Source organism: Netta rufina (genome assembly GCF_964035555.1).
Source record: "Netta rufina genome assembly, chromosome: 9".
Taxonomy (NCBI): Eukaryota; Metazoa; Chordata; class Aves; order Anseriformes; family Anatidae; genus Netta; species Netta rufina.
Window position 1 is genome coordinate 20,045,370 of NC_140132.1, and position 23,999 is coordinate 20,069,368.

A 23,999-nucleotide genomic window follows, 5' to 3' on the forward strand; every position below is an offset into this window, starting at 1 on the left:
TTTACCCTTGTCGTATTACGCAATATTGGGGCTATTAGCTTACCAGACGTACTGCTTTAGCCGAGATGAAAATAGTAACCTGAGTAATACCATATGCCAGGGATGGCACAGGCCCTTACCTTTGCTGGAGCAGGACTTGAAGCTTTCACCCTACTGTTTAGCCGGGGGATAGGCGATGTGTCTGCCTCTCTGTTCTGGTGTTAAATCTGAGCTGGGCTGTCCCACGCCCAGCGCATTCAGCAGCTCCCCACCAGTGCGTGAAGAAAAGCAGCGGTGGTTTCTGCTGGTGTCCGCAGGCTGCTGCACAGGGAAGGACCTTCCTCGAAGCAACAGCACAACCAGCTCCCACGTGCCTGATGAGCAGCTCCTGGCTTTGATATCAGCTGCAGGTTGCCACGTGGTGCCATTTGGTGACATGAGCATTGAGGAGCACTGCTGCTACCTGGCTCAACATGGGAGAGAGAAGGTGGCAGCAGCCCGGGATAAGAGCTAGGAGGCATCAGGTAGGGTTTGAGGACAAGGTGGCAGCAGCAATGGCCTGGGAGAAAAAATGGCTGGAAAGTGTCAAGGCAGTAGACGGGTGGCAGGGGCTGAGTAGCTGGCAGGGAAAAAGCTTGTTTCAAAGTGACTGGGACCAGTTGGTTTATGTTAACACGTTTTTCTTCACGGTTTGGGAAGAGTGCAAATAAACTAGGTCACCTCATGCAAGCCTTGTTAAGAGAAATATGAAAAAATGGCTAAGAGTAGTAAGAGAAACTATAGGCAACATCAAAGATAAAATGCTATGATTGGTTTTATAATTTTTGAAGTGATTATTTTTATTGGATGTGCGGTGTTAACTTAGTGAGGTGCCACGGATTTTATTTTCCCTGATGATTATCTTGCTTCTCTTGGAGAGTGAAAAATAACAGCGATCGACTGTGGCTAGTAGCTTGGAAATATCTGTGACTCAGTGAGCAGTGGTTCTTTAAACAGATGTAAGACATCTCAGAAAAGAACAGAAAAAGCGTTAACCATAGAGCACTGAAACCATAAAACCTTCCAGTGCACCTACCGAAGTTCTTGCAGGTTCACACTTCAGGGAAAGCAAAACCAGTGCTAGAGAATCTCTTTAGTTTGGGCCTGAGTCAGCTTCAAATCTCTCCTGAAAATGGATTTCCTGACTTAAAGTTAAAAATATGAATTTATTAGGACATTACTGCTGTGCTGTGGGTGTCATGGGGAGGTTGCTCATTTAGTGGATTGATGGAGGCATGCATGTTGAACTTCCTTTTCCATCCCTTTTTGCTTCTTATAGCTGGAATTAGATCACTTTTTATTTTTTTACCTGCTGCTGCAGAATAAGGAGTTGGACCAGGAGGCTGATTAGGCTCTAACAGTGCTTGTATTAGAGCTGCCACCAAAGTGCACAGGAACCAGGCCTGTGGCTGCCCTGCAGGTTTCTGGTTCGTCACGGCTGCCTCTTCATCCTCGGTAAAGTTCAGCCCTTGATAGAAAACCTAATTCTTTTGTCATGGTAGTAAGACAAGGTGTGCAGATTAAATAACCATAGCAGCTGAGGGAAAGTTTGACAGATCAGTTTACCTTGTTCTCCTTTCCCTTCTGCTGGCATGGGTGACGTGGAACATCTCTTTTCCTCGCAGCAGAAACTTACAGTGCTGGCACGTTTCCTTGTACTCTTGACACTGGACTCAGCATTTTACGTCCTTGAAGTAGAACAGTTCCAGAAGCTTGTCCTGCTGAAGAGAAAACAAACTCACCTCTCTTTGTCTTCACTAGAAACTTAGTGAAATATCCTGCAGAACAAAAAGCGAGGTCACCTCTGCAGTCAGAATCGGTAGCAGAAGATTTGCATTAAGCAGACCAGTGGTCTTCAGTTTGCACTGGGAGGAACCCAGCAACAGCTGAGTGAGGTTGTGGGAGAGGTTTGTAAAATCGTGAGCCTTCTGGTGAAGGTAAACAGGGAGTGATGGTTGTTTCTGTAAAGCAGAAGCTAAAGGCATCAAATGAAACTAGAAGGTGATGTCCAAAATAAGGAAAATTAAGTATATTTTCCTAGAATATTCTTTGAGCAGAATTCTTTGTCTCAGAACATGACAATGCTAAAGGTTTGTGAATTCAAAAAGCCATATATGTATATTCATGGAAAAAAAATTCACCTGGAGCTACTGAACACACAGTTTTTGTAGTAGACGTGGAAAAGGAGACTTTTGAAAAGGGATTCAAAGAAGGCTTGTGAATTTGGGAGCACCTCTCATAACGAGCACGATGTGAGAAAGCATGCTGATGCTCATTTGAAAATATATCAAGTGCATCATTAGCCGTTTGGTGGTAGCTGAAGCTGGCTCTTTAGTACCAAATCAGTGATAAGCAAAGTGCAAAAGCCCTTCTTGGCTATTAATAAGGAAGCCTGGTAAGTGTGTTATGTTTGAGGGAATAGAAGGTGAAGCTGGTGGAGGAATACAAAGAGATGGGGTAAAATAGAAGATAATGATCTTTTCAGAAGGATCCTAAGTGGATGTGAGTGGGGCAAGCTTGCTTTTGGCAGGCCCAGCATAAGCTCAGGCAAAAGATAATGAAAATCTAGGTAAAAACTTCACTTGAATGGTTAGACAGAATAGGGCATGCTTTGGAAGTGCTATGCAGAAAGATTTGCAAAATGGAGATATAACCTAGTTAAATCTGAAGTCAGAAATAAAGATAGAGACTATAGGCCAGTATTTTTTTTTTGTTTTTAATGAATAACACTGGTGTTTTGCATATTATGTATATACTTGAGCATACTGAAGATGTACAACCACAGTCTAAGCATATCGAACCAATTTCAAAGTAAAAATAACATTTTTTTTCCTGTCTGTTTGCTTAAAGTAAAAGTAGCCTTGGGCTGTACACTGAGCCTTCCAAGAGCGAGACTGGTCTCACTTTTCTTGATTATTTGAGTGAACGTTCAGATTGCACAGTCTTAGTTAACATGATTTATATTGAAGAACAATGGAAATTGAATGATGGTGTATGTCAGGTTTGAAGGAGACTGACTGTCACCCAGTATTCCAAGTATATGATTCAATTAACCTTTTCTATTCCAAAGTGATCATTATAGAAATGGAGTATGCTGTGATCTGCCAAGTTTTGCTCAGGTGCATGTCATAGGTTCTTTTCTGAAACCTCAATTTATGAATGTTTATGATTTCTGTTAGGAGATTGAGACTTCACTGTGGGAAGAAATTTTGCACTAAGCAGATAATTGGCCTGAAGAGAAGGGAGAGGAATTTTGCAGGTATTTCAAAAATCTAGAAACACTCTAAATACCACTCTGCCAAATTAACCCTTCTTTAACCTCAGATGAATGTGGTTTAAGCCTTAACATTTTCAAGAGAATTCCTGTTAACAACCCAATTTTTATCTACATAAGTGTTAGAAGCTTTGTGCTAGTAAAATTAAAATTTCTCCATACCATATGATTACATTATGAATATTACAACAAATCTTGGTATATTTGCAAGATAGGATATGTTGAAGGTAGGGCAGCTCTTCAAGCTCGGGAAGATGCTCACGTTGAAGTTTCTCTTTTTATTCCCTCCAGATGCTCATGGTTTAGCCTTTGTGCAGCTGTTCTGTTCCTCACCAGAAGATAACTTCATGTGTGTTGGGGGCTGTGGTGACAGTGTGGTTGCATGAGCTTAGCTCTCCTTGCATGGAGGGGAAACAAAGCAGTGTTCTTCGTGCCCCCGGCATGCATTTCTTCATGCTTTCAAAATGTGCTTCTATATACAATATTTAAAAGTGTGTGTGCACATATATGTATATATAATAGTCTGTTTGTATGAACATATTTCTTGGATTGATTTGCTTTGGTTTGGGTTAGAAATAGCATTTATGTGCTCACAAACTGCCTATTGCATATGCCCAGTATACAATTTTTCCAGTAAATTTGTAACAGTTTGCTCAGTTCCAAGTATGTGTGAGCATGCGCACTCTCTCCAGCACATTTCAATTTTTACACACCAAAATGAATTCATTGGGCTTTTTTTGTGTGTTAAGTATTATATTATTGAAAATTCAAATAGTGACTGATGTTTCTTGGGACTTTACAGTTACCTGATTTTTTTTTAATGTGCTTGATAAGGAATCAGTTAAATACAAATTGGAGGACTCATTCATCCTTTGGTGAATGCGTGTAAATACTCATTGCAGTCACCATGTGGCTCTTCTGTGTGAGCACAGGATTTACTGTGGAGTGCGTCCTCTAATGTGCCATTTGTGGCTTATTTATAGACATGGGAATCACAATTTTCAGTTATTTTGCTGAGGACTCTGCGCTGATTTTATCTCAAGACGGTGTGCATGTCTCGAAAACAAAAAATTCATACCTCTCAGGAACTGCTGGATGTGGACGTGCTGATGTTGTTCTCTCTAACAAGGCCACCTTATTGTATATATATAAAAAAAATAAGTTGAAATAACATTATTGAGGTTTCAAAGTCGAATATTCCAGAGGCAATAAACAGAGTGACTGAGGAGCTGACAAACCTCTGCTCATGGAGCCCAGCAAGTCTGTCAGGTTCTTACTTGCCTGGTGGTGTCCCATTCAGAAGGTGACATCCCAGATTGCAGCAGGCAGTGTCAAAAGCCTTGCTAAAGTTGGGATGATAGCATGGATTGCTTTCCTTTTGCCCACAAATCCAATCGTTTTCCTCAGATAAGGCAATCAGATTGACCAGGGGTAACTCGCCCCTCACCAGTCAGTGCTATGTGGTCCAAAGCACCTTTTTTGTGACCCAAAAGCGTGTTCCAAGAGGACTTGCTCCGTGGTGTTCTCAGAGACCAAAGTGGATCCCTGAATCCTCCCTCAGGCTTTATCTGAAGATGGGCAACATCTACCTCCTGGCAGTCATCAGGGTCCCCCTCAGGCCCCAGGACCTTTCTGAGATGATTGTGGCCTCCCTATGGCATCAGCGCTCAGCAGCCTTGGGCACAGCCCTGCTAGTCCCTTGGGCCAGGTTGTCTCAAATAATCCATCTGCTGTCACTGAATCATTGCCACCTTCAGCTGCAGGCCCACTTTTTCACTGCTCAGCCTTTTACTGTTAGATTCTTCCCACCATGACATGTCAAACTCTTTGCTAAGCTTTTTCATGAAACGTTGTTGAGAAAACTTGTGGTTTTATCAGTGAAATGTAATGCAGTGTATGTTACACATACCCCAAATACGTGTACATGTGTGTAAAGTGTTCCCATAAAGAGTACAGACTAAATTTTGGAAAGTTTTTTATTAATTTTAGACTTACGTTTTAGGGTGTGTCAGGCCAACAACTACATGTGATGGTGTTTCAGATTATTCTTAAGAGCTAGTTGCTTCTTAAAACTTGGTTCTTCTTGTCGTCAATCTGATGAAGTTTATAAGAGGTTTTCCTATTACAATGACAGCAACTCTTCTATGATTTCTGTCTTATCTGGTAGTTTAATTTTTAAAACACAAGCTCTAATATTAGAAGTAACGCCATTAGAGCTAAGTAACATTTTTATTTTTAAGATTGAAGGCAAGTGTGTGAATGTCTTTGTGCATAAATGAGTGCATTGGGGCACTGCGTGGAAAAATACTGAGTGCGTGTGCGCTTCATTCATTTTACTGTTAGGAAAAGCCTCGCGTGTCTAGTCAGAACAGGATTTTACTGTAAACCTAATGCAGCGTGTTCATTTGTATGGGTTGCTGCAGTTGGAATTTTTCAAACGCATAATGTGGTGGTCATGATAATGTGTTTACAGAGTGTAAAATTTCAGCTTGAATTATGATTGCTAAAATAATTGATCATCAGCATTTGTGCTTTGCATAAGAAGAAGAGTTGAAGAAAGCTGAATATTAAATAAACAGCATGTTGGATGAACAGCATTTCTTTTTCCTCACAACTCATCAATGAAACAAAAGCTAAGAGTAGAGCATGTAGTCTTATTGCCAATTACTGTCCAAGGAGGATAATGATGCAATCTTAATAACCTGCTAGAATTGTATGGTTAAAACAAATTTCCCATTGCATTCCTCTCAGTGTTAAAGCTCTTTGTACGTATGGATATGTTGTGCTAAAAATAAAACTGGAAAGGTCTCTCACGCATAGTTTCCAGATATTAAATAATGTACTCACTCCCCAGCCTTACCCACTGGGCTCTTCTGTTTTTTCCAAAGGCTTTGGGGATTCCTTTATGAACTCAAGGAGTCAGTGGAAGCAGGGGGTGAATGAACAAAATTCACATTCCCCCTTAGAACCTCTTGCTGGTTTTGATTCTCTTACAAACAAGTAGAAATGCACAGGATTTTTGTTAGTTTTAAAACATTTTTTACACTGTATCTCAGATACTGACAGTACTGGAGTTAAACATTTTCTATTGCTCAAAAGGTTGTCATTAACCTTCTTCTTGTATTTGCTGTTGTTGTGGGGCAGCAAGCCCCATACTCTTTCTGCATACCAATTGTCCCCATATGGTAATTTATATTATTTCTTAACTGCAAACTCCTTTTTGTTCAGTAAATTGTCCATGCTTGTTTGCAGTAGATCATTTTTGCTTAATAGCATTTTCTATTACAGGGCACAGCAGTCTCCTAGGAGAAAAGGATTTTTTCCTGGTGCTCTAATGAGTTGTTTTCTTAGCTTTCCCAAATGGTGTCCCATTCTTAGAAGCAGTCCAGTAAGTGTACTTGTGGTGTGGAGGTACATCAGACTTTGGCAGATTCATTCTGCCTTGTTTGGAAATTTCTCAGGCACTGAACTGAATAAAAGTGAATCTGACAGCAAGTTGATGGAGCCAGAGTGGCAATTAGATGCCAATCCCATCTTGTTGGATCTTTTTACGCAGTTTTTGCTTAGGGACTCCGGTGTCTGAGCTTGATTACTTCTCAGAAGGAATGACTTGGCAGAATGCTAATCCCTAATATCTCCAAACCAGGAATAATCTGAAATGAGATTTTGCTGCAGCGATCCAAAGATTTTAAAGTTACTGTAAGTAAAATCCTTCCAGAACTAGCAAAAGGCTTGTATCTGCTGATTAAAGGGTACTGCTGTGTTGCTTTGGCATCTCCAACCAGTGATATTTAACGCAAAGCAAATTTTCAGATAGTTCTTTAAAAAAGTTCTTTAAAAAGAGGGAAAAAACAGAGAGGAATCGTTAGAGATCACATTCCTTTAATAAAAGTTTTTACGTGAAGTGGAAAAAGCCTGAATGCCCTACAGAAAACAATTTCTCAGGTATGCATTTTCACTTCATATCCTATTTGAAGATACAGGTAGGAGGGTTAGAAATGCTTGATATGTAACGTTTTGCTTCTTATTGGAAGGTCCACTTGGTTTATCTCTGGTTTTGCTGCCATACTATTTACTGTAGTTAAAAACCAGACTGATTTCTGCACTTTAGTATCTTATGGGTCATACGGATCTTTCAGGGTCCTTCACATTTAGGAAGTATGTAAGATAGTGAGACCTCAATTCAGAAGGGGGTTGCTGAGATTTTCTGTAATTATGTGTTTTATATTACTATTGATTCCTTATTTCTTACTGTACAAATGGGAATGAGTTTATTATTTTTCTGATATTGTTTGTAGTTAAAAACAAGTCCCGTTGATGTAGTAATGGGTATTTCCTTGTTGATGTTCCAGAAGGCATACAGAGGGGGATAAGATGTACAAGTTATTTTGTCAATGACTTGAGATTTTATGATATCCACAGTGAGCTTTTAGGGAGGGCTTGCTTGCAGAAGCTAGAGTAAGTGGGCAGTACTTGCATATGAATTATCGAAGTGGCATACAAAAGGATTGGTTTTGAATGTGTAAGGAAAACAAGAACAACTGTGGTACAATTAAGATAGGCAGCCTTATGTGTGACTGCTCTCTTCCTCTCTCCTTCCTTCTCAGCATAATTACTTGAGGCTCTCATATAGTCTGGGTACAATTTTGTGCTTTATTTCAATTTTGAGTGTTTGCTGGATTAGAATTAAATGACAAAGCTAAACAAAACTAACAAAAATTCCTGAAGATGACTGCTTGTTCTGTTGATAATGCCTGGGTATCGACCTCTGTTTCTGATTTTTTGATCTGTGATATGTTAATACAAATCACTGGAAACGAGGCTGCAAAATTGACTATTTCAAAATAGATCAACCTTACAAATCGTAGAAACATGACAATCTGATACGTTAAAATTCATTTAGAAAGCTTTATTTTATCAGGACAGAAAGAGCAATTCCAACACCTGAACATTTCCGAATGCAATTTGTAGGTACTTTAAATTGTTCAGTGCCTGCTCTTTTTCTTGAAGTGCTGATTTGATTCCCCCAAAGCGCCAAGATGAATGCGTAGAGGATATTATGAGCGTCTCTCTCTTCCAGCGTAAATCCCAGCGCGAGCCCTGCTGCCGCACAGTCGATAGGCTTCCACCAGACAGCCTGTCCCTCACCTCGCAGGAGGGTGGTGATACCTTCGTGCCTGTCCTGCGCAGCCTCCAGACCTGGTGCCGTATTGAACGTGTAGATTTGGCCGCCTTAGCAGCAAGGAGCTCACCTTGGTGGCTGTCAGCAGTGCTGTCCAGCCTCACGCGGTTTCCCTTCTCTGCTTGGGGTGGTTGGGACGCTTCTCGGCCGGGCATCTCTGCAGAACCTGCCTCGTGCCTCGGTTCCAGGTATAGGAAATCTTTGCTTGGCACAGCTGGGAGCCCAGTCCCATCACAGTGCAAGTAATGGTGATGCATACCATCACCGTGTAGATTATATTCACTTTTATTCAGCAGAATTTCCAGAATACCACGATACGAGAGCTCCTGTTCTGTTGCTTGGTGGTTAAACTTCCTTAATCGTTTGAGTTTCACGCCTGCTGTTTTACCTTTGAAGGAACAATACCTCAGGATGCGGACGTGTCCTTGCGGCGTTTTACTTTAATCAGTTTTCAATGACTCGCATCCAGAAATAGAGATGCTCCCTGTGTCAGTTGCTGCAAGCCTTTCCTACGCGGCTTAAAATCTTTTTCTTTTGAAAGGATTGGACTGCTCTTGGAATAGTGAAGCTTATTATAGCTGTTACTTTAAGTAGGTCTTTCAAGCCGTAATTTACACCTTTGAGTACTTAATAGCAGAAGAAATGTCTGCTAGGCCCAGGGTGGATCAAAGTGAAAATGATTCAAATCAACGTGCAGAAGCCCTTGTTTCATGTAATTGATTGTAATTTTGTTTTGGATTTAGAAAAAACAAATCCTTTTTTTTCCACTGAAATAACTGTGCTGAAATCATTAAACATTTATCTGCTACTAGTGTTGAGGGCTTTTTTTTTTTCTTTTCCTTTTTTTTTTTTCTTTTTTTTTTTTTTTCCAGTAAATCTGGTATTTCTTTTCCTAATTGGGCAGGTTTACACTTTTGCTGTGCTTTTGTTAACTTAGGTAACTTAGCCTTTTTTTAATGCAGTTTCTTTAAACATGACTGTTTATGAAGTAGGAAATGGATGAATAGTGCAGTTCATGTTTACTATGTTTATTTTTGCAGTATACTGGCTAAAGAGACTATCCATGAAAACTACTGAATTTAAAGCTAGGAAAAAGTACTGTTTTATAAGTAGTGAAATGATCTGATGCTATTCTTTATGATTTCAGAATTGATGGGGTTTGGTCCTCAGAATTGGCAGGTACATGTCCAAGGATAAAAAGTTTGAAGTGCATTCAGAGTACTGGAGGTAGCTGAATACAAACTGGTTGGGGTATAAAAAATACTCTGTGCACCCATAAAAGCATGCTGCTTAACACTTCGAACAAATGTTCTTTGTAAACGCTGTGTCAGGGATTTCCAACAGTTCCATCAGTGGTTTAGCTTTCTTTAAAACTTAATGTATTACTTTAATATTTCATTTGTTTGAAATGATTATAGTAGCTTAAATCACATTTTGGTATAGGTTGCCAAAATTTGAAATTGAATTTGAAATTAAACTTTAAACTCAATGTTAGCAGGTGGTGCAGCTTTAGAAAACACAATTTCCCTTGCTCTGCCTGCCCCAGAGGCAGAGGTTGAAGGGTGGTGTCAGTGCCTTCAGGTCAGTGCAGGTCCCAGTCAGACACCCAGCCTCCTATCAGCCCCTGGGCAGCAGAGACCCGGGACTTCGGATCAGGTGGAGACTGACTAGTGTTAAGGGCTGTAGTCCTGGTGTGTGCCTGTGGTGCAGCCCTGAGGGGAAAAAAAATCTTTAAAAAGAGCAAAAAATTCTTCTGTGGCTGTCCCCTTTCTTTTCCTCTACTCTGCTCATAACGAAGCTGTGAAACAAAGCTGGAGGCACTGCAGGCCAGTTGTCTTTAGGCACTCCCTGAATTTATTTTTGCTTTCTTTGGGTTGGTTAAAATAATAAGCTGTGGTGTTTAAAAATTATTGTATGGTAACTTATATTTTAATCTTTGTTAATTTAAAACACCATTTTTGATGGCATGAAAGTGCTGCTGATCTGTATTCCTTCCAGAACTCCTAAGCTCACTGTGTCACCAGGCCTCAGTTCTTGCTTTTTAGGTCTGTTTCTCCATGAATAACTCCAGTGCTTATCTCAGCCGGAGTCCATACCTTTCCTTTGTGAGAGACAGCTTGCAAACACTTGTGCATCCCAGCTCCGCGTAGCCGTAGTAAATCAGTGCTGGAAATGTCATTCATCTGACAGGGCGGTGGCAGGAGTGATGCTGCAGCTCTCTCTCGGGGCACAGCAACTCTCTCTTTTAAACGTAATTTATATGGCTGTGAATTCATGGTTAGAAGTGAGAAGTGGTTAATTAGAAACAAAACAAAAAGAAAAAAACAACTTGGGAGGAACTGGGAGGAGTGCCTCAGGTGTGACTGGTGAAGTGGCCTCACCAGGTCGTCTTCTGGTAACTAAGGATGAGCAGACTGTTTGGATCTTTAGTGGTACCTTTCTGGTTCATTAAGCAGAAGAAGTGCAAACGTTTCCTTTAATACTTTACAAATACATTATCTCTTTCTAAAATGTGTCATGTGAGAGATCTTTACAGGGCGAGTTACACCTGGACTCTAAGTGCCTTAATGGCAAATTTATTATGTTCTAACAGAAAAAAAAAAAAAAAAAAAAGCTGAAATTGCAAGCCAAGAAGTAAACCTCCATCTATTTTTGTTTCCCCTCACATATATGTGCACATACTGCGTTTCATTACCCCGTGTTTCTGGAGTTCCCTTCTGTTCCCTTATCTGACCATTTCTGGCCATATATTTTGTGCTGGGAGAGTGGAATTCTACACAGCGATGGGGAAGCTTGTAGATCGCCTTGTACATGTATTTCTAACACTTTATTGTTGCTTCTCTGACAAAATACTTGCTCTCCACTCCTCCTACATGTCTCCATCCCCACTCCGTGGTTCCTTGGGCCGTGGTGTGTCACTGTGCCACGCAGCCGGTGTCCTTGATGTGTGGTGAGAGCGCTTGGACGTGTCCTTGCTAGGGCTGGCGGCGGTCCAGATCGCTTAAGGACTTTGTCGTAAAGTCTTAATGCATTGAAGTAATCGAAGTTAAGCCTTTGTATGCGTACTAACGTAAATGAATGTAATTTCATATTTATTTTTACTACTTTACAAGAGGTTATTATTAGGATTAAAAAGATAAAACTGGTAATGTTTTTTGAACCATTGTATGGACGCTTTGTTTAATTAAAAATACCGCAAGGAAAGTGTCTTAACTTGACAAAGGAACAAAGAGTGCTAATCACTCTTAAACTTAGCTTGTTTAGTCTAGAAGTATTGCTAGAAAAGCATCATCCTGTTCCTCTTCATGGGAGGGGGCGAGTTTGTGTGTTTGTGGTGTGCACACCAAGCCCCCGATGTGCCCAGTCCAAGAGGGTCAGATGAGACTGCTTTGGAAAGGTGTCAGAACGAGTCTAGTAGCAGTATTCCTGGGAGGATACGCCAGGCGGGTTTATTTCTGGGTAAAGTTAGTGTAAAAATAATTGTAACGTGTTAAATGGGAAGAAGTGCTAGTGTTTGAGACGTTTTTGTAATGCAAGATTTTTCTGGTTCCTTAGGCAGTGAAAAGAATAAGACCAAAAAAAAAAAAAAGTGATAAATTATTGTAGCTCTACAACTTCATGCAACGGAATAGATAGATGTTGGATAACGCTTTTGTTGGATTTGGTAAACAGTCTAACAGTCTTTTCTGAAGTGCAGCAGCAGGTAAACCTAGATTGCTATTACTCACGGGCTGATGGAATATAGGTCATTACGGTGCTCTCAGGTTCTGTGCATTTATTACAGTGCTGTGTAGGTTCTGTGTATCTATTAGTGCTGAATACGACATACTGTTATACTTCAAAAAAAAAAAAAAAAGAAAAAAAAAAGGAAAAGAACCACCCTTGACTAGGTGTGACTACAGTAATATCTGCAGTGTGTTCTGTTGGAGATGAACCAGCCCCTGGTATTTGACATGTCTGACACGGAGTGGAAATGCTTTTGCTAGGTGGAGTATTTTGACAAACACATTTATTTGATGTTCCTGGCTCAAGAATATGCTGATAGTTTCCTTAGTTAACTAGTGTGTTTTAGCATGATCACAAAATTAGCAGAATGTACAGGCCTTTAGCATGGTCTTTATCAATAACAAGAACTAAAAATCTGTTGATTCAAGCTGAAAATACAGGCATAGATTTCTTTTTTTTTTTTTTTTTTTTGTTTAATCTTTCTTTATTTCTTTTAATTTGTAGTCATTCAATGCTTTTATTTTTTTATAAAAAAAAAAAAAAAAAAGGAAGTTCTTGACAGCTGATACTTATGGGGTACCTTGTGGATGCTTTACTAAAACAGTATCAGAGCAGCAAAAAGCATTCAAGGAACAAGTAAATTCAGTCATGGTAGCCATGTAGCATATCCTAAAAATAAAGTTTGGGTAAGTTTTTTATCATTCACAAGTTAGAAGATTAAGTACACAAATTTATTTTAATGGAGAGTAAGGAGTTGATTTTTTTTCCCCCCAAAGACATGAGGACTTGAACTCTTCATTACATCTTCGATGAATCTAGTAGATCACCGTGATAAATGTGCATTGGTTTAGAGGAGGGGAAAAAAAAAAGCCAAGAAGACAACACCCTTTTCCCGAAGACCTGACAGCAGTTGCAGAGGAATTCTGCAGGCAACCTCAGAGGCAGAATTCTATAAATGAAATTCCCAAATGGTAAAATGCTATTTTCAGCCTAATCTAGTTTGAACAGGAAGATTTGCAAGATGTGGAGCGCAGCCGATTTCAAATTCCTGGTGTGGAACAGTTGAGATAAGAATCATAAAGAAAGGGGAAAGACTTAGTAGATCAAACACAGTGCACTACGTGTCTCCTTGGGCAGAATTACTTCTGCCCTGGTCTTTTCTACTCTTGCTTGAAATAGCAGAAGTCCCATAGCACAGGCTGTTTCCCACAGCTGTTCTCTACTTGAGTGATTTTGCTTTGGGAAGGTGTTTCCAGATTATTTAAAATGTGTTTCCAGTTGCACTATCTTCTAGTTTCTCTCCTTTCCCTTGACTTTTGCACCTTTTAAATTGCCTTGTTCCTTCTCCTGGTCAGAGAAGTTAAGTTACTTACCTGAGTGAGATCTGATCCATTAACAGCTTTGTAAGTTATTGGGTAGACTTCCATTGAGCTTAAATATCTATTTAATGTACAGGGTAGTAACTAGTTCCATTTTTGTATTGATTTTTGAAAATGATAAATAACATGCTTGGCAAAACTCTTTTTTTTTTTTTTTTTTTTTTGAAAGAGTGAAAAACAGTCTTTCAAAAGGTAGTGAATTTAGTATCAGTTCTTCAGAAAAGCTTAAGAAAGCTTGAATTCAAGTCAGTCTTGATGGCATTGACACATCCTTTACAGTTACCGTTAGGACAGATGCGTTACAGAGAAAACAAGATGCTATTAACCCTGTTTACAGGGAGCTCTGCTGAAGAAAAGAAGAGAAAATAAGAGTGGAAAGGTGAGACACTGAGGAAAATATTAGAATGCTGTGGGGATAAGATTTAGAAGTTAACAGCTTCATGAATAAAAACTGGTATGTGAAACTGAATTCTTTGTAGCGTGAGCTGATGCTGATGAGCACGTGTTGGCCGATGCTCTTGCAAGAGTACAGTCTGAAGTGTAACACCATTCCTTCAAATAACACATGAACTGCTCAGTTCCCCATTTCTGAACACCTGTATAGATGGGCACTTTCTCAATGAGTGTGTTGGGTGCTTTATTTTTTTGGTGGTATGTGAGTGATCTGTAGAAGGAGAGCTGTGTTACCGACCACCCTGTCAAGGCAGTAACGCGAGAAAGATCAGAAGTGAAGGAGGGTTGGAAACACAGTGGGAGATTTCAGTTAATGTCATGCAGAGTGTGTAATTGTCCTATTAAAATGCACTGTAGAGCCGAGGTACCCGTTTAATGCAGCCACTGGTTAAGGACAAGTTCCGGCATGGGAACGGGGCACAGTTAATTTTCTGCAGAGCCATGAAAACCACGGGGAGGGTGAATGGGGATCGGAGGCTCCTTTTCTCTTACAGGGATGTCAGATTATTCTGACACGGGACTGCACAAGTTAATGGAAGGTAATTCTGTAGAGATTACTGGATGCACAGAAACTAAACAAATTGTGCTCAGAGAAGCCATCTGAGTTGAAAATAGCTGGAGGCTAGGAGATAATTTAGGGAACTAGATCATATGTTCGTGCAGTTTTCACTCTTCAGTCAGGTACCTGCCTTGAAGTCCCTTCTGGAGAGAGGGTAATGGGCAGGGGAGCCCGTCGGTCTGATCCGGTGTGGGCATTCTTTAGTTCTCATTCAGGTCTCTTGGGAATTCTTCTGGGTAAAATCTTTTATCTTGTATAAAGGAAAATACAAGGTCTTGGCAAGCTAACATCAGCAATCCCTTTCACTTTTTTTTTTTTTAACTGTCTGCGAAGCAGCATAATGGGTTATCTAATCATACTTCCATTTGTTTGTGGGATAAGCAACTGCTACGTGGTGTGCTGCACATGCAGTGCATTAGTTTAGAAGGGCTATAAATTGAGCCATACATCTGCAGCGATGGTAGGAAACTCAACAGAAAATATTTCCAGTGAAACAAAAATACTGACTTCAGTCGTTTTGGCAACAAATTAAGTTTGTGTGTATTTTTGTTTGTTTTTTTTTGTTTGTTTCTTCTCATTACAGTAAGAAAAGATATTTTCCTACAGTAGGAAAACCCAACATAATCAAACTGTTAATTAATGTAATGAATAGAATTTTAAGGAAGAGCTCTTTTGAGAGCTAGACCACATAGGGTGGGAGGTACGTGGTATAGCCATAACAGCAGGACAGTGTAGACGTCGGTAAGCTCCTTCTACTGCTTATGACAGACTGGCATAAGGCACTGCTTTGTTGTTATCAATTAATCACAACCTAGTGACGGTGATATGGGGCCTCTCTGCTGTGCCTCTGTGTCTCGATGCTCATCAGATCCTTTGAGCATGTTGTCATTGATAGATGAAATATATTTGTTTTCCGTGATCACGCGTAGGTCCTGTTCAGAAAATTAGGTGAAGAAGTGGCGTGATTAGATTGGTTTAATGCTGCTGTTGATTAATGACTTCGATCCTCTTATTTAATAAATGCTATTCTCTTCGACCACGCTGCTAATGTAAATATTTTGCTATGTTTATCTGTAGGCTGCTTATTCTTTGGAACAAGTTTCAGTGTCTCTTCCTGCATGTATAATAAGTATAATATCAATGCAAATACGAACCCATTCAGTCGGTGTGACAGACAAACACAGGTTCTCAGTTCTGGTGTCTCAATGGTTTGAAAAGTCAACAGAATAATATTTCTCTTAATACCGTTTCTGTCTGTGCTATTTTGGGTATGATTCACATCACCCAGTCCCTCGCTCTGCTCTGCTGTGAGCTCTCATGCTGGGATTCCCGTTGTCGTCCCAGACGCCCCTTGGAGACAGAGGTGTATTTTGACGACGTGGCTGTCGGGGCAGTTCGGCTCCTGCATTTCTTCCCTTTCAGGGCTGCATTCCCTCTGTCTCTCCAGCCAATTCTGTCCTCTGCTGCCCTCGCAGTGAGGTGGTTCATGGAGCTGAGTTAAGACAGTTAATTCCCTTATTTTAGGCTGAAGGAAGCGGCAGGAGTGCCCAGCTGGGAGCCCACAGGTGGGGTGCTGGCACCTCCTGGCCCAGCGGCAGGTTGGCCTTGGCCGGGACGTGGCTCAGCAGAGGTTCAGTGCTTTGTGGATCGCCTAACTCCCCAAAACTGCCCTCCTGGAGACGTGGAAGGGTGTCTGTGGGTACCAGGATGTGGAGAGCAAAGGGGGCTCTCAGACATGAGGAAGAGAGGGTAAAATTCCTTGTGTGTTGCTTGGCCCCATGCATTGCAAGCTGCTGCGTGGTCCCGGGGTTCACCTTTGCTGAGAGAGCTTACATGCAAGTTATTCATCTGGAAACACAGACAGGACACAGAATTTGTGTGGAAAAGTGGTGCTGCTGTGCACCAAATGCCGCTCAGTTGGGGAACTGAGAGGGAACTGTAAGCAGGAGTGCAAGAGCTTCTGAAGAGCAATGTTTTTTGGAAAAAATGCGTAATGGTTCCTTGATACGTTTAATGGATGACTTCACAGTGACAAGTGTTACCTATCTTTTTCTTTTTTGGTAGAGAGCAAGGCTTATTAGATTTTCCTCTGGCTTTGTGCAAAATGGTAATAGTAGTAGTAATCCCAGGAAGAATCTCGAAAGCACTGTAAGCACCTTATTTTAGAGAAAATGCATTCCAGGAATGTCTGGAGTGTGTGAGGCCAAGCTCCACCACAGACCTTATTTCTGACCTCTGATATGCCGTTTTCAGAAAAAAATATTTCTGTACTTGCGAATTGTAAGGAATTTGGGGTATTAAAAGGAACTCAGAATTTTGAGAGCTTTTTAAAAGAATTACTGCATCTGAGTTCTTCAGACTGTGATAGCACTTTGATGTGCCCAGGAACAGAAGTAACAAGGGTTGTAGAACGTTTTGATGTCCATTTTGTTGATGCTTTGCTGTGGCTCTTGCAAAAGCTGCCCCTGTAGAAGGCAGGCAGAAGGCAGCCGACATTCCTTGAGGCATGACTGCAGCAGCACGCGGTGAGCAGGGTCAGCAGCCAGAACGTGACTTCTTGTGCCTGTGGACACCAAGCTGCCTGCAAAGGCTGTGTCTTGCAGCAGAGTTCTGGCCCTGCTGCATCGCCTGCATGCGCTCTGTAGCTCATTAGCTTGGCTAGATGCAACATAGATTGAGGTTTTGCTCTGAAAGAATACTACGTTTGATTTCTGATTGCCCAAAAAGTAATGGGAATAGTGGTACCGATACTGAGAGACATAGCCAGAGCTCAAATGGTGGTTAGGTGGTTATGTTCATTGGGGTTGAAAATAATACGTATAATATCAATAATATTGTCATGTCGTTTTGTTACTTGAAGGGAAGTCTTCATTGGAACATTTTGACCCCACTTCCAAATGTGATGTGTGCTTAAGACACCTCCCAAAGCATGGCACATTTCAGAGAGATTGTTTTAACGAATTCAATAAACTAAGCTCTTTAAGAATAAATGTCTAAGAAACATGTACAGTTGTACCCTTGCCCTACTCTAATGATTTCTAATGCCTTACATAACTTGGACTGCAAGTTATGCAAGTTACAACTTTCTTCTGCAAGGCCACCGTTAGTTAGTCCCAAAGCAGAGGAACATCTCGTCCTGAGGATCTGAAAACAGGCGGACATGGCAGCAGCGGTAGCAGAAACATGAACAACGAACAGTGAAGGTATTCTGCCCAAGGCTGCACTTGGAGCTTTGTTCCATCTCCCCAGACCAGAGACCGGCTGAGAAGTCCCGGTAACCTTGCAGCTATCAGTGCTGCAGGAACACATTGCCGTGTTGACAAAAGCAGGTGTCTGCCTCCGTTCGGCTGCGAAGGCCGATCAGAGCTAAGGGCTCTGCGGGAGAGGGGACGGGTTGTCGCCGAGCACAGCTGAATCACTGGGGCAGGCTCAGTACAGCAAGGAGTACAGCTCTTCCTACCTCCAGGAAAGGGAATTTTTAAAAAAATCTAATTTATTCTTTTTTAATTATATTTTGGTAAGTGGTATATTTCATGTCTCAGTTCAGTTGTTTTATTTGGAATCTGTAATAAACTTGCTGAGAATAACAGTGACCCCTAAATGCTATGCATCAAATTTTTTTTTTAATTTTCTAATTTTTTTATACACAAGGAGAATTGTTTTTACTCTGTGATTTGTGTTCAGAAGTCTGCTGAGAGCAGCCAGGTCAATAGGTTGTTATGCTCCTGTATCCAATGAATTTTTGCCTGACCTTAAAACTCAGGTCTGGAATAAAGGTACAATTTTTTGTTTGTTGTCAGTGAATCAACAAGAAATCAAACTATTAACACAAATTAAAAACTACTTTGTGTTTTCATTTGTGGGCCACCATCATATATGTGATTGTCTGTAAAGGAGGGATTTGGGGACTAGGGTGGAGGCCATGTCATGCTCCGCATCATGCTCTGCCCTTGGAGTAATGGCTCTGCTCTTTACTAGTCTAGACAGGATTTTACTTCATGCTCTAGGATCTTTTAACTTCCAGTCTGTGAATTGGGTTACTTACTAATGAATTTCATTTAAATGACTTGCAAGCGAAGCTGTGCTGCAGCATGGCTCTTCCTCCCTCCTTCCCCAATGGTACAAGCTAATTGGTATTGACAAGATTACTCTTGTGTTTTATGTGCTTTTAATAGGGCTGGCTAGGATGGTTTCCTCTCCAGCAATTTAGCTTCCTTTCCTTTCAGCTATCATCCGTGATTTCCTCAATTTTTGACTTTTCTGGAAATTGGTGTTTAAACCTGCAGGTAGCTGCTGCCATGCTACACTGTTCCTTCACTTTGGTCTTGCTTTGCCTGTGTTTGTCATGCCAGAGTGAATCCTGTTTTGTGCACTTTTGAAGAGTGGTTTGTATATCTAGGTTTATTTATTTATTTATTTTCCCTAGAGTAGTGCTGTCTGCTAAGCTGTTTTTTTATCCTCTGTCCCTCAGATATCCTGTTTTGTTTTGATAGCTGGTTCATGTACCTGTGTACGTGTGCAGGAGTTTGGTGTATGACAGCATTTCTGAAGTGTGGAAGTTGTGCAGTTCTTACGTGATACAAGTGTATATATAAGGAATTTCTTCTAAAAATCCAGGAAGTTAGCTTTCATCAGCTTTTTGCTTATTTCTGACATAATAAAGGCCTTAAAAACAGAACAAAGATTACGAAATAATTTCTCAGTTAATAGCAGAGGAAAGCTGTTTCAGGTAGAGTTTGGGCAAACAGGTGGATGGATGCTCCGTGGGGAGCTCTGGGACACTGTGAGCGATCCCTGCTGCAGCTCCCTGTCAAATGGCCATGGGACCCCGAGAGCAGCCCTGGGGCCGTTGCTGCCTGCTGCATGTCCTTGGGGAGGAACTCTTGCTACCAGCCAGTTGCAAGTGATGACAGCTTTCAGTGCAGTCTTGCATGTGGTCCGGTATTTTTTGTTCTTCTTCTTCCCACTCATACATACATGTTTCTTTAATTTTTTTGGAGCTGGCATTTATCTCAATTCAGCTTCTGTGTCAGATCCAAAAAGCAGATGTTACTGTAGAACTGCTGAATAGTTTTTAAAAAATCTCATAGATAGTCATGGAAGCGTGCTTACAAGAAGTAACTTTTGATTCTCTCCGTGTACGTTCCAGGCATGGCAGTGGTAGAATCACCGTTAGTTTTGTGTATGCCTATTAACCAAATGAAAGGAAGGATTCAATGGAGTGATTAGTTTTCAATTTAGGCTTTTAAAGCTATTGTCTGATGCTTTTTGCAGCCTAGTTACTGGGGGGAATATCCAGGATTTAGTTATTTTTAATTCTATTTTGATTGGGATGCTCTTTCCAGATACCGAGGCCAGATAAAAGTGGGATAATGGAGGAGAATTTAGTAGAAAAGATCGCGTGTCCTTGGAAGGCTTTTGTAATTCACAAAGCACAATGTTTAACGAGTAAATTTGTTGTTAAAGCTCAAATAGCACAAAAAATCTCAGAAAGCAGTATAAACACTGTGATCCGAAGAGGATTAGAAGAAAAGGGAGCACGCAAGATGAGCAGAAGCGGTCCTGAACTCGCGCAGCTGCCTTCTCCTAGCCGTCGTGCTCGCCCAGCATTTCCCACCGCAATTCTTTGGGTGCTGGATAGATGGGGGAAATTTTAGGTGGCAGCACTTGTAGAGGAAGTCGGTTACAAGTTTGTGCAAGTAGTTTTTAGAGAAATCCTTGTTTTGAGGAGTTTGTGTTTGGAGCCAGGTAAGGAATAGCGTTAAGGAAGGGTGCACGGTGGGTTCGTAACCGGACTTGCGCTGCCTGGAGCCCTGCAGTGGTGTCTTCATGGCCAAAGGTACTTCGTGTTGTTATCTGCGGCCATCTTGCAGGATTGGCTTTTTTGGAAAACGCCAGCCAAGTTTTTATTTCTTTTTCAAATGGTGTTTTACCAGCTTCAAGGACATTTGGTGGATTTCTTTTAGGTGTCACGTAGTGTAACTGTTACTACACCTGGTCACCTGGTTAAGTCACTATAACTGGTCAGTATATAAAGAGAGAGAGGCTAAAATCAATAAATTGCACCCGTCACCTGTGTTATTTCAAGGCGTGTGCCAAAATAACAGAATCCAATAGGATAAATTTGGAAGGAAAAGATCTGCTGATGAGGCGTTTGTACTCAGTGCTGTAGTCTGCAGAAGGACATGGCAGTGTTGTCTGAACGCTTCCGTGTCGTTTCAAGCACAATTACTCAAAACCAGAGCCTACAACCAGCTAATACAAGCAAGGAATGAGCTGGTGAACCGTTTCTTTTCTTGCCGTCTGCTCTCTGTGGTCTTTGCCTTCAGGTCCTGTGCGGGGCACGCTGACAAAGGTGAAGGCCTAGAAGGCCCTTGCCTTCCCTCACCAGCTCTGGCCCAGGGGCTGTGTGTGGCTGGTTGCCCAAGGGTGTGTTGGAAGGAGGCGGTCTGGGTGTAGTGGAGACTGAAGAAAGCCTTTTTTCATTGAGGAAGGTTGTTGATGTTTGTGCAGTTGGCCCATTATGTATGTTTGCCACCTTCCTTCGCAAACGAAGTAACACAAGCTAAGCGTGGCGCTCAGCAGTGGGCAGCACAGCTCTCCTCTGCCTTCCTGTGCACCCAGATTTTGCTCTGATTTAAACTGCTCTCTAAAGAAGAGCACAGATAGTGGTTGTGTGCTGCTTTGTGTTGTTTTTAAGGAAAACTCTGGTTGCAGGAAGGTGTAACGTTTGTTTATGGGGCTGCTGAGTGGGCTGCTAAAGCCTTCTCCTCAGTGCTGGCCCACAGCTCGGGATAAAACAAACTTTCGGACTAGCTCTGCATGGGAAACCATGCCACTTGGCGAGTGGAGCTTTCCTCAGCCTATTTACATAATTGCTGCGGTACCAGCACAGCTACGCAAGGGAAAAAGAGCATGTTTGCAAATTCTTGCAATTCCCTGCATACTTGCATTCTTCAGCATCCTCTGCAGCAGCTCCTCTACCGCGCCGATGTGGTTCTGCCCACCGTGACAGCACGGTCAGATATTTTAAGAATAAAATATGCCCAATTGCTGCAGGTCTTTGGTTATGTTTTTTCTTGACTGGCTCTGAAAACTGTTTTATAATAAGCCATCTCTTCCTGGTTAAGCTTGGAAATGGCATGCAAGAGCTCTGTGTTGATCAAGAGCCCTGGAAGCCGTAGTTACTCTTCCCTCATAGTAAAAGTTTTTGAAAAGTTTACAGATGTTTTGTAAATAGCCTATTTTTAGATTAAGCGGGTAGTGCTTTATTAGTCACCCATGTCCATCTGTCCCCCTTTCTGCTCTTTGAGTAGGCGATTAAATTATGTGCTAACAAGAAATGTAGTGTACAAGTATTTGCACAGAGAGTAATCACTCATAAATATTAGCGTGAATAAAAATTGTTTGTCGTTGATGCATAAAAGTGGGTACTTCTGTGCGTGGAGTTGATGCATACTGGAAGAGTGCTTCTACTTACCTATTTTATTGTTAGGTGCATAAAATAATTACTATTGATATTTCAAGAAAATTACTAAAATACAGAAGAGTATGGATTTTTTTGGACTACTTTTTTCTTCTGTTTTTGAAGATGGGAAAGATTTCCCGTGAATGTTCCCCTGGGAAGATCTCTGTTATGTACACATCAAATGTAGCCAGCAGCTAGGGTGAGCTGTTCTCTCAGTTACTGAGGGCACTGCAGGAGGTGATAAACTGTCTGGGTGCACGGGCACACCTGTGTACATAAACCGAGTTATTTAGTGCAAGACGTGTTAGGAAAACAGATTTTTTTTTTTAACCGCTTCTCAGGGGATGCAACTGTTTTGGAGGAGAGGTCCTCAGTCAAACCACTGGAATGTTAATTTTTGTTTGGGGCTTTTCAGGGTGTTTAGAAGTCAGTAGCTGAAGTTTATTTCCAGAAGAGATTTGGCATGGGCAAAAGGTATTTTAAGCTGCCTATTTTGCCTAGTTAGCTTCCCAAAGCATTTTCTGGAAAGTTAAGTCAAATCCAGACATCAGGATTTTTATACACAGGTTGTTTTGTTTATGCGTGCTCCTACTGAATGGGTGCAACTGTCTTAGAGGTCTGATGGTTTAAGTGTTCATTCAACAGGCTTATTTGTTCAAAGGTCTGTATTTCAGGCTCCCCGCAGAAGCAGTTCTTGTGATGTGGCAGGATATATGCAAAAAGCCAGCTCCGCTTGCTGTTCTGTTCCTGATCACATCTGATTTAGGCTGTATACAAATTCGGCGGTGATAACTGAGCTGCTTAAACAGAGTAGGCTGCAAGGGCCATGCGGGCGTGTGCTTGATAATAATGACCATCACTGGTTTCAGAAGAATAAATATTAATTTTTCCTCTGTTGTCTCATTTCTTTTTCAGCATCACCCTTTTGTGGCAAGAGACACCTGAAAGGAAAACTTCCTCATATCAATGCACTGCCAATGGTAAGTACCTTCTTAACTGACTAATGGTGGTGTGGTTCCTTCCTGCAAATGTAAGGCAGATTCTGTTGCAAATTGTATTTTTAGAGTGGCTACTTTTTTTTTTTTTTTTTTTTTAAGTTGACAACTCTTTTTTTTTTTTCCTAAGAAAAAATCTAGACCATTATTCTGCTTGACAAAATATTGAAATTGTTTCTCTCTTACCCAGTGGAAAGTAGGGCAGCATGTTAATTTTGAAGCAAGAAGTGTGACTTGACAATGACATAGCTCATCCTGTTGGTAACTGTTTTTGCTTCCTCTTTTGGCCAAAAGCCTGTTTGGGGCAAGCTGTAGATGAGCTGAGTGCTCCGTTGCCTCCCCTTGGGTGCTCTCTGCATCTTGTTTCAATACTAACAGTTTCTCCTATTACAAATCTACACAGTGCCAGGTGTATTTTGCTTCAGTGCATTTGGCAGTACAAGACTAGTGAAGTTAAAATCTGAGCTCCTCTAGAAATAGGCTTGGTTGTTGCAATCTTCTTACTCTCATCTCTGGAACATTATTAAATGTTTTAGATTATTGGAGAATGGTATTTGCAGACTGTCTTTATGGTGTATTTATGCTTTCTAATAGTTGCACAGGTGAAAAGCAGAGGTGAGCTCTGAAGAGGACTGGAATTTAATGCTCTGGCTTTGATTACATTCAAATAGTCTTTCAGCAGTTCTGGTATCTTGTGTTGTTACATGTGAGGTGTATTATGAGGGTGTTAAATGCAGTGTTAGACTTAAATAAATGCATAATTTACCAGCTTGCATTTTGGGCATCTCTAGATCATTATGTTGAGTGCAGAACCTAAGGGATGGTATTTCTAACCACCAACTTTGAAACTGAATTTGGGATCCGGGAGGTTATCTGGATTCCTTTGTTTTGGGGGGCAGCATGGATCTGAAGAGTCTGTAAATCAGTGGTACCTTTGCAACTCCA

General features: G+C 41.2%; 1 protein-coding gene across 5 annotated transcripts in view; it reads left to right on the forward strand.

Annotated features, from left to right (window-relative positions):
- Window positions 1-23,999, forward strand: part of TBL1XR1 (TBL1X/Y related 1) — a 106,277-nt gene that overhangs the window by 23,906 nt on the left and 58,372 nt on the right. For 3 of the 5 annotated variants that reach the window (XM_084292267.1, XM_084292268.1, XM_084292269.1), the window contains exon 2: window positions 22,975-23,039. The gene's annotated coding sequence lies outside the window, so the exon portion shown is untranslated. Of the gene's footprint in view, window positions 1-3,197; window positions 3,278-22,974; window positions 23,040-23,999 lie in introns of all 5 variants that reach the window. The other 2 variants (XM_084292270.1, XM_084292271.1) reach the window with 1 other exon arrangement.